The sequence below is a fragment of the Gymnoscopelus microlampas genome (genome assembly GCF_963454915.1).
Source record: "Gymnoscopelus microlampas genome assembly, chromosome: 16".
Classification (NCBI taxonomy): domain Eukaryota; kingdom Metazoa; phylum Chordata; class Actinopteri; order Myctophiformes; family Myctophidae; genus Gymnoscopelus; species Gymnoscopelus microlampas.
In genome coordinates this window covers 9,388,203-9,403,968 of record NC_139953.1, presented here as the reverse complement: position 1 = coordinate 9,403,968, position 15,766 = coordinate 9,388,203, and positions in this window count along the sequence as shown.

Below are 15,766 nucleotides of genomic sequence, written 5' to 3'. Positions count from 1 at the left end.
AACTCCATTCACATTTCAAAAAATCCACCTTACTGTGGACATGCATGCTTGAGATTTTTTTTTTGGAAATCATTTGTAGTTTTGGAGATATTTAACTTTAAGCGCCCCATGCATTGTCCATGCGGCAATGGACATTTAAAGGCAGGCTTACAACTACACACTTACGCCTAGTAACCTCATTCATACTTTAAAATGTTCATCTTACTGTGGACATGTTTGCCTGAAAAGGAATCTTTGAAATGTTGCATAGTTTTAGAATTGTACTCCTTTAAAAGTTCAGAGATTTATAATGGAGGCGGATGGAAGGTTTTGGGACCTCAAAAAAACACTTTCACCTAGAAACTCCATTCACAGTTCAAAAAATCCACCTTACTGTGGACATGCATGCTTGAGATTTTTTTTTTGGAAATCATTTGTAGTTTTGGAGATATTTAACTTTAAGCGCCCCATGCATTGTCGATGCGGCAATGGACATTTAAAGGCAGGCTTACAACTACACACTTACGCCTAGTAACCTCATTCATACTTTAAAATGTTCATCTTACTCTGGACATGTTTGCCTGAAAAGGAATCTTTGAAATGTTGCATCGTTTTAGAATTGTACTCCTTTAAAAGTTCAGAGATTTATAATGGAGGCGGATGGAAGGTTTTGGGACCTCAAAAAAACACTTTCACCTAGAAACTCCATTCACATTTCAAAAAATCCACCTTACTGTGGACATGCATGCTTGAGATTTTTTTTTTGGAAATCATTTGTAGTTTTGGAGATATTTAACTTTAAGCGCCCCATGCATTGTCGATGCGGCAATGGACATTTAAAGGCAGGCTTACAACTACACACTTACGCCTAGTAACCTCATTCATACTTTAAAATGTTCATCTTACTGTGGACATGTTTGCCTGAAAAGGAATCTTTGAAATGTTGCATCGTTTTAGAATTGTACTCCTTTAAAAGTTCAGAGATTTATAATGGAGGCGGATGGAAGGTTTTGGGACCTCAAAAAAACACTTTCACCTAGAAACTCCATTCACAGTTCAAAAAATCCACCTTACTGTGGACATGCATGCTTGAGATTTTTTTTTTGGAAATCATTTGTAGTTTTGGAGATATTTAACTTTAAGCGCCCCATGCATTGTCGATGCGGCAATGGACATTTAAAGGCAGGCTTACAACTACACACTTACGCCTAGTAACCTCATTCATACTTTAAAATGTTCATCTTACTGTGGACATGTTTGCCTGAAAAGGAATCTTTGAAATGTTGCATAGTTTTAGAATTGTACTCCTTTAAAAGTTCAGAGATTTATAATGGAGGCGGATGGAAGGTTTTGGGACCTCAAAAAAACACTTTCACCTAGAAACTCCATTCACAGTTCAAAAAATCCACCTTACTGTGGACATGCATGCTTGAGATTTTTTTTTTGGAAATCATTTGTAGTTTTGGAGATATTTAACTTTAAGCGCCCCATGCATTGTCGATGCGGCAATGGACATTTAAAGGCAGGCTTACAACTACACACTTACGCCTAGTAACCTCATTCATACTTTAAAATGTTCATCTTACTGTGGACATGTTTGCCTGAAAAGGAATCTTTGAAATGTTGCATCGTTTTAGAATTGTACTCCTTTAAAAGTTCAGAGATTTATAATGGAGGCGGATGGAAGGTTTTGGGACCTCAAAAAAACACTTTCACCTAGAAACTCCATTCACAGTTCAAAAAATCCACCTTACTGTGGACATGCATGCTTGAGATTTTTTTTTTGGAAATCATTTGTAGTTTTGGAGATATTTAACTTTAAGCGCCCCATGCATTGTCGATGCGGCAATGGACATTTAAAGGCAGGCTTACAACTACACACTTACGCCTAGTAACCTCATTCATACTTTAAAATGTTCATCTTACTGTGGACATGTTTGCCTGAAAAGGAATCTTTGAAATGTTGCATCGTTTTAGAATTGTACTCCTTTAAAAGTTGAGAGATTTATAATGGAGGCGGATGGAAGGTTTTGGGACCTCAAAAAAACACTTTCACCTAGAAACTCCATTCACAGTTCAAAAAATCCACCTTACTGTGGACATGCATGCTTGAGATTTTTTTTTTGGAAATCATTTGTAGTTTTGGAGATATTTAACTTTAAGCGCCCCATGCATTGTCGATGCGGCAATGGACATCTAAAGGCAGGCTTACAACTACACACTTACGCCTAGTAACCTCATTCATACTTTAAAATGTTCATCTTACTGTGGACATGTTTGCCTGAAAAGGAATCTTTGAAATGTTGCATAGTTTTAGAATTGTACTCCTTTAAAAGTTGAGAGATTTATAATGGAGGCGGATGGAAGGTTTTGGGACCTCAAAAAAACACTTTCACCTAGAAACTCCATTCACAGTTCAAAAAATCCACCTTACTGTGGACATGCATGCTTGAGATTTTTTTTTTGGAAATCATTTGTAGTTTTGGAGATATTTAACTTTAAGCGCCCCATGCATTGTCGATGCGGCAATGGACATTTAAAGGCAGGCTTACAACTACACACTTACGCCTAGTAACCTCATTCATACTTTAAAATGTTCATCTTACTCTGGACATGTTTGCCTGAAAAGGAATCTTTGAAATGTTGCATCGTTTTAGAATTGTACTCCTTTAAAAGTTCAGAGATTTATAATGGAGGCGGATGGAAGGTTTTGGGACCTCAAAAAAACACTTTCACCTAGAAACTCCATTCACATTTCAAAAAATCCACCTTACTGTGGACATGCATGCTTGAGATTTTTTTTTTGGAAATCATTTGTAGTTTTGGAGATATTTAACTTTAAGCGCCCCATGCATTGTCGATGCGGCAATGGACATTTAAAGGCAGGCTTACAACTACACACTTACGCCTAGTAACCTCATTCATACTTTAAAATGTTCATCTTACTGTGGACATGTTTGCCTGAAAAGGAATCTTTGAAATGTTGCATCGTTTTAGAATTGTACTCCTTTAAAAGTTCAGAGATTTATAATGGAGGCGGATGGAAGGTTTTGGGACCTCAAAAAAACACTTTCACCTAGAAACTCCATTCACATTTCAAAAAATCCACCTTACTGTGGACATGCATGCTTGAGATTTTTTTTTTGGAAATCATTTGTAGTTTTGGAGATATTTAACTTTAAGCGCCCCATGCATTGTCGATGCGGCAATGGACATTTAAAGGCAGGCTTACAACTACACACTTACGCCTAGTAACCTCATTCATACTTTAAAATGTTCATCTTACTGTGGACATGTTTGCCTGAAAAGGAATCTTTGAAATGTTGCATCGTTTTAGAATTGTACTCCTTTAAAAGTTGAGAGATTTATAATGGAGGCGGATGGAAGGTTTTGGGACCTCAAAAAAACACTTTCACCTAGAAACTCCATTCACAGTTCAAAAAATCCACCTTACTGTGGACATGCATGCTTGAGATTTTTTTTTTGGAAATCATTTGTAGTTTTGGAGATATTTAACTTTAAGCGCCCCATGCATTGTCGATGCGGCAATGGACATTTAAAGGCAGGCTTACAACTACATACTTACGCCTAGTAACCTCATTCATACTTTAAAATGTTCATCTTACTGTGGACATGTTTGCCTGAAAAGGAATCTTTGAAATGTTGCATAGTTTTAGAATTGTACTCCTTTAAAAGTTCAGAGATTTATAATGGAGGCGGATGGAAGGTTTTGGGACCTCAAAAAAACACTTTCACCTAGAAACTCCATTCACAGTTCAAAAAATCCACCTTACTGTGGACATGCATGCTTGAGATTTTTTTTTTGGAAATCATTTGTAGTTTTGGAGATATTTAACTTTAAGCGCCCCATGCATTGTCTATGCGGCAATGGACATTTAAAGGCAGGCTTACACCTACACACTTACGCCTAGTAACCTCATTCATACTTTAAAATGTTCATCTTACTGTGGACATGTTTGCCTGAAAAGGAATCTTTGAAATGTTGCATAGTTTTAGAATTGTACTCCTTTAAAAGTTCAGAGATTTATAATGGAGGCGGATGGAAGGTTTTGGGACCTCAAAAAAACACTTTCACCTAGAAACTCCATTCACAGTTCAAAAAATCCACCTTACTGTGGACATGCATGCTTGAGATTTTTTTTTTGGAAATCATTTGTAGTTTTGGAGATATTTAACTTTAAGCGCCCCATGCATTGTCGATGCGGCAATGGACATTTAAAGGCAGGCTTACAACTACAAACTTACGCCTAGTAACCTCATTCATACTTTAAAATGTTCATCTTACTGTGGACATGTTTGCCTGAAAAGGAATCTTTGAAATATTGCATCGTTTTAGAATTGTACTCCTTTAAAAGTTCAGAGATTTATAATGGAGGCGGATGGAAGGTTTTGGGACCTCAAAAAAACACTTTCACCTAGAAACTCCATTCACAGTTCAAAAAATCCACCTTACTGTGGACATGCATGCTTGAGATTTTTTTTTTGGAAATCATTTGTAGTTTTGGAGATATTTAACTTTAAGCGCCCCATGCATTGTCGATGCGGCAATGGACATTTAAAGGCAGGCTTACAACTACACACTTACGCCTAGTAACCTCATTCATACTTTAAAATGTTCATCTTACTGTGGACATGTTTGCCTGAAAAGGAATCTTTGAAATGTTGCATAGTTTTAGAATTGTACTCCTTTAAAAGTTGAGAGATTTATAATGGAGGCGGATGGAAGGTTTTGGGACCTCAAAAAAACACTTTCACCTAGAAACTCCATTCACAGTTCAAAAAATCCACCTTACTGTGGACATGCATGCTTGAGATTTTTTTTTTGGAAATCATTTGTAGTTTTGGAGATATTTAACTTTAAGCGCCCCATGCATTGTCGATGCGGCAATGGACATTTAAAGGCAGGCTTACAACTACACACTTACGCCTAGTAACCTCATTCATACTTTAAAATGTTCATCTTACTGTGGACATGTTTGCCTGAAAAGGAATCTTTGAAATGTTGCATCGTTTTAGAATTGTACTCCTTTAAAAGTTCAGAGATTTATAATGGAGGCGGATGGAAGGTTTTGGGACCTCAAAAAAACACTTTCACCTAGAAACTCCATTCACAGTTCAAAAAATCCACCTTACTGTGGACATGCATGCTTGAGATTTTTTTTTTGGAAATCATTTGTAGTTTTGGAGATATTTAACTTTAAGCGCCCCATGCATTGTCGATGCGGCAATGGACATTTAAAGGCAGGCTTACAACTACACACTTACGCCTAGTAACCTCATTCATACTTTAAAATGTTCATCTTACTGTGGACATGTTTGCCTGAAAAGGAATCTTTGAAATGTTGCATCGTTTTAGAATTGTACTCCTTTAAAAGTTGAGAGATTTATAATGGAGGCGGATGGAAGGTTTTGGGACCTCAAAAAAACACTTTTACCTAGAAACTCCATTCACAGTTCAAAAAATCCACCTTACTGTGGACATGCATGCTTGAGATTTTTTTTTTGGAAATCATTTGTAGTTTTGGAGATATTTAACTTTAAGCGCCCCATGCATTGTCGATGCGGCAATGGACATTTAAAGGCAGGCTTACAACTACATACTTACGCCTAGTAACCTCATTCATACTTTAAAATGTTCATCTTACTGTGGACATGTTTGCCTGAAAAGGAATCTTTGAAATGTTGCATAGTTTTAGAATTGTACTCCTTTAAAAGTTCAGAGATTTATAATGGAGGCGGATGGAAGGTTTTGGGACCTCAAAAAAACACTTTCACCTAGAAACTCCATTCACAGTTCAAAAAATCCACCTTACTGTGGACATGCATGCTTGAGTTTTTTTTTTGGAAATCATTTGTAGTTTTGGAGATATTTAACTTTAAGCGTCCCATGCATTGTCGATGCGGCAATGGACATTTAAAGGCAGGCTTACAACTACACACTTACGCCTAGTAACCTCATTCATACTTTAAAATGTTCATCTTACTCTGGACATGTTTGCCTGAAAAGGAATCTTTGAAATGTTGCATCGTTTTAGAATTGTACTCCTTTAAAAGTTCAGAGATTTATAATGGAGGCGGATGGAAGGTTTTGGGACCTCAAAAAAACACTTTCACCTAGAAACTCCATTCACAGTTCAAAAAATCCACCTTACTGTGGACATGCATGCTTGAGATTTTTTTTTTGGAAATCATTTGTAGTTTTGGAGATATTTAACCTTAAGCGCCCCATGCATTGTCGATGCGGCAATGGACATTTAAAGGCAGGCTTACAACTACACACTTACGCCTAGTAACCTCATTCATACTTTAAAATGTTCATCTTACTGTGGACATGTTTGCCTGAAAAGGAATCTTTGAAATGTTGCATAGTTTTAGAATTGTACTCCTTTAAAAGTTCAGAGATTTATAATGGAGGCGGATGGAAGGTTTTGGGACCTCAAAAAAACACTTTCACCTAGAAACTCCATTCACAGTTAAACAATTCCACCTTACTGTGGACATGCATGCTTGAGATTTAAAAAAAAAATCATTTGTAGTTTTGGAGATATTTAACTTTAAGCGCCCCATGCATTGTCGATGTGGCAATGGACATTTAAAGGCAGGCTTACAACTACATACTTACGCCTAGTAACCTCATTCATACTTTAAAATGTTCATCTTACTGTGGACATGTTTGCCTGAAAAGGAATCTTTGAAATGTTGCATAGTTTTAGAATTGTACTCCTTTAAAAGTTCAGAGATTTATAATGGAGGCGGATGGAAGGTTTTGGGACCTCAAAAAAACACTTTCACCTAGAAACTCCATTCACAGTTCAAAAAATCCACCTTACTGTGGACATGCATGCTTGAGATTTTTTTTTTGGAAATCATTTGTAGTTTTGGAGATATTTAACTTTAAGCGCCCCATGCATTGTCGATGCGGCAATGGACATTTAAAGGCAGGCTTACAACTACACACTTACGCCTAGTAACCTCATTCATACTTTAAAATGTTCATCTTACTGTGGACATGTTTGCCTGAAAAGGAATCTTTGAAATGTTGCATAGTTTTAGAATTGTACTCCTTTAAAAGTTCAGAGATTTATAATGGAGGCGGATGGAAGGTTTTGGGACCTCAAAAAAACACTTTCACCTAGAAACTCCATTCACATTTCAAAAAATCCACCTTACTGTGGACATGCATGCTTGAGATTTTTTTTTTGGAAATCATTTGTAGTTTTGGAGATATTTAACTTTAAGCGCCCCATGCATTGTCGATGCGGCAATGGACATTTAAAGGCAGGCTTACAACTACACACTTACGCCTAGTAACCTCATTCATACTTTAAAATGTTCATCTTACTGTGGACATGTTTGCCTGAAAAGGAATCTTTGAAATGTTGCATCGTTTTAGAATTGTACTCCTTTAAAAGTTCAGAGATTTATAATGGAGGCGGATGGAAGGTTTTGGGACCTAAAAAAAACACTTTCACCTAGAAACTCCATTCACAGTTCAAAAAATCCACCTTACTGTGGACATGCATGCTTGAGATTTTTTTTTTGGAAATCATTTGTAGTTTTGGAGATATTTAACTTTAAGCGCCCCATGCATTGTCGATGCGGCAATGGACATTTAAAGGCAGGCTTACAACTACACACTTACGCCTAGTAACCTCATTCATACTTTAAAATGTTCATCTTACTCTGGACATGTTTGCCTGAAAAGGAATCTTTGAAATGTTGCATCGTTTTAGAATTGTACTCCTTTAAAAGTTCAGAGATTTATAATGGAGGCGGATGGAAGGTTTTGGGACCTCAAAAAAACACTTTCACCTAGAAACTCCATTCACATTTCAAAAAATCCACCTTACTGTGGACATGCATGCTTGAGATTTTTTTTTTGGAAATCATTTGTAGTTTTGGAGATATTTAACTTTAAGCGCCCCATGCATTGTCCATGCGGCAATGGACATTTAAAGGCAGGCTTACAACTACACACTTACGCCTAGTAACCTCATTCATACTTTAAAATGTTCATCTTACTGTGGACATGTTTGCCTGAAAAGGAATCTTTGAAATGTTGCATAGTTTTAGAATTGTACTCCTTTAAAAGTTCAGAGATTTATAATGGAGGCGGATGGAAGGTTTTGGGACCTCAAAAAAACACTTTCACCTAGAAACTCCATTCACAGTTCAAAAAATCCACCTTACTGTGGACATGCATGCTTGAGATTTTTTTTTTGGAAATCATTTGTAGTTTTGGAGATATTTAACTTTAAGCGCCCCATGCATTGTCGATGCGGCAATGGACATTTAAAGGCAGGCTTACAACTACACACTTACGCCTAGTAACCTCATTCATACTTTAAAATGTTCATCTTACTCTGGACATGTTTGCCTGAAAAGGAATCTTTGAAATGTTGCATAGTTTTAGAATTGTACTCCTTTAAAAGTTCAGAGATTTATAATGGAGGCGGATGGAAGGTTTTGGGACCTCAAAAAAACACTTTCACCTAGAAACTCCATTCACAGTTCAAAAAATCCACCTTACTGTGGACATGCATGCTTGAGATTTTTTTTTTGGAAATCATTTGTAGTTTTGGAGATATTTAACTTTAAGCGCCCCATGCATTGTCGATGCGGCAATGGACATTTAAAGGCAGGCTTACAACTACACACTTACGCCTAGTAACCTCATTCATACTTTAAAATGTTCATCTTACTCTGGACATGTTTGCCTGAAAAGGAATCTTTGAAATGTTGCATCGTTTTAGAATTGTACTCCTTTAAAAGTTCAGAGATTTATAATGGAGGCGGATGGAAGGTTTTGGGACCTCAAAAAAACACTTTCACCTAGAAACTCCATTCACAGTTCAAAAAATCCACCTTACTGTGGACATGCATGCTTGAGATTTTTTTTTTGGAAATCATTTGTAGTTTTGGAGATATTTAACTTTAAGCGCCCCATGCATTGTCGATGCGGCAATGGACATTTAAAGGCAGGCTTACAACTACACACTTACGCCTAGTAACCTCATTCATACTTTAAAATGTTCATCTTACTGTGGACATGTTTGCCTGAAAAGGAATCTTTGAAATGTTGCATAGTTTTAGAATTGTACTCCTTTAAAAGTTCAGAGATTTATAATGGAGGCGGATGGAAGGTTTTGGGACCTCAAAAAAACACTTTCACCTAGAAACTCCATTCACAGTTCAAAAAATCCACCTTACTGTGGACATGCATGCTTGAGATTTTTTTTTTGGAAATCATTTGTAGTTTTGGAGATATTTAACTTTAAGCGCCCCATGCATTGTCGATGCGGCAATGGACATTTAAAGGCAGGCTTACAACTACACACTTACGCCTAGTAACCTCATTCATACTTTAAAATGTTCATCTTACTCTGGACATGTTTGCCTGAAAAGGAATCTTTGAAATGTTGCATCGTTTTAGAATTGTACTCCTTTAAAAGTTCAGAGATTTATAATGGAGGCGGATGGAAGGTTTTGGGACCTCAAAAAAACACTTTCACCTAGAAACTCCATTCACATTTCAAAAAATCCACCTTACTGTGGACATGCATGCTTGAGATTTTTTTTTTGGAAATCATTTGTAGTTTTGGAGATATTTAACTTTAAGCGCCCCATGCATTGTCGATGCGGCAATGGACATTTAAAGGCAGGCTTACAACTACACACTTACGCCTAGTAACCTCATTCATACTTTAAAATGTTCATCTTACTGTGGACATGTTTGCCTGAAAAGGAATCTTTGAAATGTTGCATAGTTTTAGAATTGTACTCCTTTAAAAGTTCAGAGATTTATAATGGAGGCGGATGGAAGGTTTTGGGACCTCAAAAAAACACTTTCACCTAGAAACTCCATTCACAGTTCAAAAAATCCACCTTACTGTGGACATGCATGCTTGAGATTTTTTTTTTGGAAATCATTTGTAGTTTTGGAGATATTTAACTTTAAGCGCCCCATGCATTGTCTATGCGGCAATGGACATTTAAAGGCAGGCTTACACCTACACACTTACGCCTAGTAACCTCATTCATACTTTAAAATGTTCATCTTACTGTGGACATGTTTGCCTGAAAAGGAATCTTTGAAATGTTGCATAGTTTTAGAATTGTACTCCTTTAAAAGTTCAGAGATTTATAATGGAGGCGGATGGAAGGTTTTGGGACCTCAAAAAAACACTTTCACCTAGAAACTCCATTCACAGTTCAAAAAATCCACCTTACTGTGGACATGCATGCTTGAGATTTTTTTTTTGGAAATCATTTGTAGTTTTGGAGATATTTAACTTTAAGCGCCCCATGCATTGTCGATGCGGCAATGGACATTTAAAGGCAGGCTTACAACTACACACTTACGCCTAGTAACCTCATTCATACTTTAAAATGTTCATCTTACTGTGGACATGTTTGCCTGAAAAGGAATCTTTGAAATATTGCATCGTTTTAGAATTGTACTCCTTTAAAAGTTCAGAGATTTATAATGGAGGCGGATGGAAGGTTTTGGGACCTCAAAAAAACACTTTCACCTAGAAACTCCATTCACAGTTCAAAAAAATCCACCTTACTGTGGACATGCATGCTTGAGATTTTTTTTTTGGAAATCATTTGTAGTTTTGGAGATATTTAACTTTAAGCGCCCCATGCATTGTCGATGCGGCAATGGACATTTAAAGGCAGGCTTACAACTACACACTTACGCCTAGTAACCTCATTCATACTTTAAAATGTTCATCTTACTGTGGACATGTTTGCCTGAAAAGGAATCTTTGAAATGTTGCATAGTTTTAGAATTGTACTCCTTTAAAAGTTGAGAGATTTATAATGGAGGCGGATGGAAGGTTTTGGGACCTCAAAAAAACACTTTCACCTAGAAACTCCATTCACAGTTCAAAAAAATCCACCTTACTGTGGACATGCATGCTTGAGATTTTTTTTTTGGAAATCATTTGTAGTTTTGGAGATATTTAACTTTAAGCGCCCCATGCATTGTCGATGCGGCAATGGACATTTAAAGGCAGGCTTACAACTACACACTTACGCCTAGTAACCTCATTCATACTTTAAAATGTTCATCTTACTGTGGACATGTTTGCCTGAAAAGGAATCTTTGAAATGTTGCATCGTTTTAGAATTGTACTCCTTTAAAAGTTCAGAGATTTATAATGGAGGCGGATGGAAGGTTTTGGGACCTCAAAAAAACACTTTCACCTAGAAACTCCATTCACAGTTCAAAAAATCCACCTTACTGTGGACATGCATGCTTGAGATTTTTTTTTTGGAAATCATTTGTAGTTTTGGAGATATTTAACTTTAAGCGCCCCATGCATTGTCGATGCGGCAATGGACATTTAAAGGCAGGCTTACAACTACACACTTACGCCTAGTAACCTCATTCATACTTTAAAATGTTCATCTTACTGTGGACATGTTTGCCTGAAAAGGAATCTTTGAAATGTTGCATCGTTTTAGAATTGTACTCCTTTAAAAGTTCAGAGATTTATAATGGAGGCGGATGGAAGGTTTTGGGACCTCAAAAAAACACTTTCACCTAGAAACTCCATTCACAGTTCAAAAAATCCACCTTACTGTGGACATGCATGCTTGAGTTTTTTTTTTGGAAATCTTTTGTAGTTTTGGAGATATTTAACTTTAAGCGTCCCATGCATTGTCGATGCGGCAATGGACATTTAAAGGCAGGCTTACAACTACACACTTACGCCTAGTAACCTCATTCATACTTTAAAATGTTCATCTTACTCTGGACATGTTTGCCTGAAAAGGAATCTTTGAAATGTTGCATCGTTTTAGAATTGTACTCCTTTAAAAGTTCAGAGAATTATAATGGAGGCGGATGGAAGGTTTTGGGACCTCAAAAAAACACTTTCACCTAGAAACTCCATTCACAGTTCAAAAAATCCACCTTACTGTGGACATGCATGCTTGAGATTTTTTTTTTGGAAATCATTTGTAGTTTTGGAGATATTTAACCTTAAGCGCCCCATGCATTGTCGATGCGGCAATGGACATTTAAAGGCAGGCTTACAACTACACACTTACGCCTAGTAACCTCATTCATACTTTAAAATGTTCATCTTACTCTGGACATGTTTGCCTGAAAAGGAATCTTTGAAATGTTGCATAGTTTTAGAATTGTACTCCTTTAAAAGTTCAGAGATTTATAATGGAGGCGGATGGAAGGTTTTGGGACCTCAAAAAAACACTTTCACCTAGAAACTCCATTCACAGTTAAACAATTCCACCTTACTGTGGACATGCATGCTTGAGATTTAAAAAAAAAATCATTTGTAGTTTTGGAGATATTTAACTTTAAGCGCCCCATGCATTGTCGATGTGGCAATGGACATTTAAAGGCAGGCTTACAACTACATACTTACGCCTAGTAACCTCATTCATACTTTAAAATGTTCATCTTACTGTGGACATGTTTGCCTGAAAAGGAATCTTTGAAATGTTGCATAGTTTTAGAATTGTACTCCTTTAAAAGTTCAGAGATTTATAATGGAGGCGGATGGAAGGTTTTGGGACCTCAAAAAAACACTTTCACCTAGAAACTCCATTCACAGTTCAAAAAATCCACCTTACTGTGGACATGCATGCTTGAGATTTATTTTTTGGAAATCATTTGTAGTTTTGGAGATATTTAACTTTAAGCGCCCCATGCATTGTCGATGCGGCAATGGACATTTAAAGGCAGGCTTACAACTACACACTTACGCCTAGTAACCTCATTCATACTTTAAAATGTTCATCTTACTGTGGACATGTTTGCCTGAAAAGGAATCTTTGAAATGTTGCATAGTTTTAGAATTGTACTCCTTTAAAAGTTCAGAGATTTATAATGGAGGCGGATGGAAGGTTTTGGGACCTCAAAAAAACACTTTCACCTAGAAACTCCATTCACATTTCAAAAAATCCACCTTACTGTGGACATGCATGCTTGAGATTTTTTTTTTGGAAATCATTTGTAGTTTTGGAGATATTTAACTTTAAGCGCCCCATGCATTGTCGATGCGGCAATGGACATTTAAAGGCAGGCTTACAACTACACACTTACGCCTAGTAACCTCATTCATACTTTAAAATGTTCATCTTACTCTGGACATGTTTGCCTGAAAAGGAATCTTTGAAATGTTGCATCGTTTTAGAATTGTACTCCTTTAAAAGTTCAGAGATTTATAATGGAGGCGGATGGAAGGTTTTGGGACCTCAAAAAAACACTTTCACCTAGAAACTCCATTCACAGTTCAAAAAATCCACCTTACTGTGGACATGCATGCTTGAGATTTTTTTTTTGGAAATCATTTGTAGTTTTGGAGATATTTAACCTTAAGCGCCCCATGCATTGTCGATGCGGCAATGGACATTTAAAGGCAGGCTTACAACTACACACTTACGCCTAGTAACCTCATTCATACTTTAAAATGTTCATCTTACTGTGGACATGTTTGCCTGAAAAGGAATCTTTGAAATGTTGCATAGTTTTAGAATTGTACTCCTTTAAAAGTTCAGAGATTTATAATGGAGGCGGATGGAAGGTTTTGGGACCTCAAAAAAACACTTTCACCTAGAAACTCCATTCACAGTTAAACAATTCCACCTTACTGTGGACATGCATGCTTGAGATTTAAAAAAAAAATCATTTGTAGTTTTGGAGATATTTAACTTTAAGCGCCCCATGCATTGTCGATGTGGCAATGGACATTTAAAGGCAGGCTTACAACTACATACTTACGCCTAGTAACCTCATTCATACTTTAAAATGTTCATCTTACTGTGGACATGTTTGCCTGAAAAGGAATCTTTGAAATGTTGCATAGTTTTAGAATTGTACTCCTTTAAAAGTTCAGAGATTTATAATGGAGGCGGATGGAAGGTTTTGGGACCTCAAAAAAACACTTTCACCTAGAAACTCCATTCACAGTTCAAAAAATCCACCTTACTGTGGACATGCATGCTTGAGATTTATTTTTTGGAAATCATTTGTAGTTTTGGAGATATTTAACTTTAAGCGCCCCATGCATTGTCGATGCGGCAATGGACATTTAAAGGCAGGCTTACAACTACACACTTACGCCTAGTAACCTCATTCATACTTTAAAATGTTCATCTTACTGTGGACATGTTTGCCTGAAAAGGAATCTTTGAAATGTTGCATAGTTTTAGAATTGTACTCCTTTAAAAGTTCAGAGATTTATAATGGAGGCGGATGGAAGGTTTTGGGACCTCAAAAAAACACTTTCACCTAGAAACTCCATTCACATTTCAAAAAATCCACCTTACTGTGGACATGCATGCTTGAGATTTTTTTTTTGGAAATCATTTGTAGTTTTGGAGATATTTAACTTTAAGCGCCCCATGCATTGTCGATGCGGCAATGGACATTTAAAGGCAGGCTTACAACTACACACTTACGCCTAGTAACCTCATTCATACTTTAAAATGTTCATCTTACTGTGGACATGTTTGCCTGAAAAGGAATCTTTGAAATGTTGCATCGTTTTAGAATTGTACTCCTTTAAAAGTTCAGAGATTTATAATGGAGGCGGATGGAAGGTTTTGGGACCTAAAAAAAACACTTTCACCTAGAAACTCCATTCACAGTTCAAAAAATCCACCTTACTGTGGACATGCATGCTTGAGATTTTTTTTTTGGAAATCATTTGTAGTTTTGGAGATATTTAACTTTAAGCGCCCCATGCATTGTCGATGCGGCAATGGACATTTAAAGGCAGGCTTACAACTACACACTTACGCCTAGTAACCTCATTCATACTTTAAAATGTTCATCTTACTGTGGACATGTTTGCCTGAAAAGGAATCTTTGAAATGTTGCATAGTTTTAGAATTGTACTCCTTTAAAAGTTGAGAGATTTATAATGGAGGCGGATGGAAGGTTTTGGGACCTCAAAAAAACACTTTCACCTAGAAACTCCATTCACAGTTCAAAAAATCCACCTTACTGTGGACATGCATGCTTGAGATTTTTTTTTTGGAAATCATTTGTAGTTTTGGAGATATTTAACTTTAAGCGCCCCATGCATTGTCGATGCGGCAATGGACATTTAAAGGCAGGCTTACAACTACACACTTACGCCTAGTAACCTCATTCATACTTTAAAATGTTCATCTTACTGTGGACATGTTTGCCTGAAAAGGAATCTTTGAAATGTTGCATAGTTTTAGAATTGTACTCCTTTAAAAGTTCAGAGATTTATAATGGAGGCGGATGGAAGGTTTTGGGACCTCAAAAAAACACTTTCACCTAAAAACTCCATTCACAGTTCAAAAAATCCACCTTACTGTGGACATGCATGCTTGAGATTTTTTTTTTTTAAATCATTTGTAGTTTTGGAGATATTTAACTTTAAGCGCCCCATGCATTGTCGACGCGGCAATGGACATTTAAAGGCAGGCTTACAACTACACACTTACGCCTAGTAACCTCATTCATACTTTAAAATGTTCATCTTACTGTGGACATGTTTGCCTGAAAAGGAATCTTTGAAATGTTGCATAGTTTTAGAATTGTACTCCTTTAAAAGTTGAGAGATTTATAATGGAGGCGGATGGAAGGTTTTGGGACCTCAAAAAAACACTTTCACCTAGAAACTCCATTCACAGTTCAAAAAATCCACCTTACTGTGGACATGCATGCTTGAGATTTTTTTTTTGGAAATCATTTGTAGTTTTGGAGATATTTAACTTTAAGCGCCCCATGCATTGTCGATGCGGCAATGGA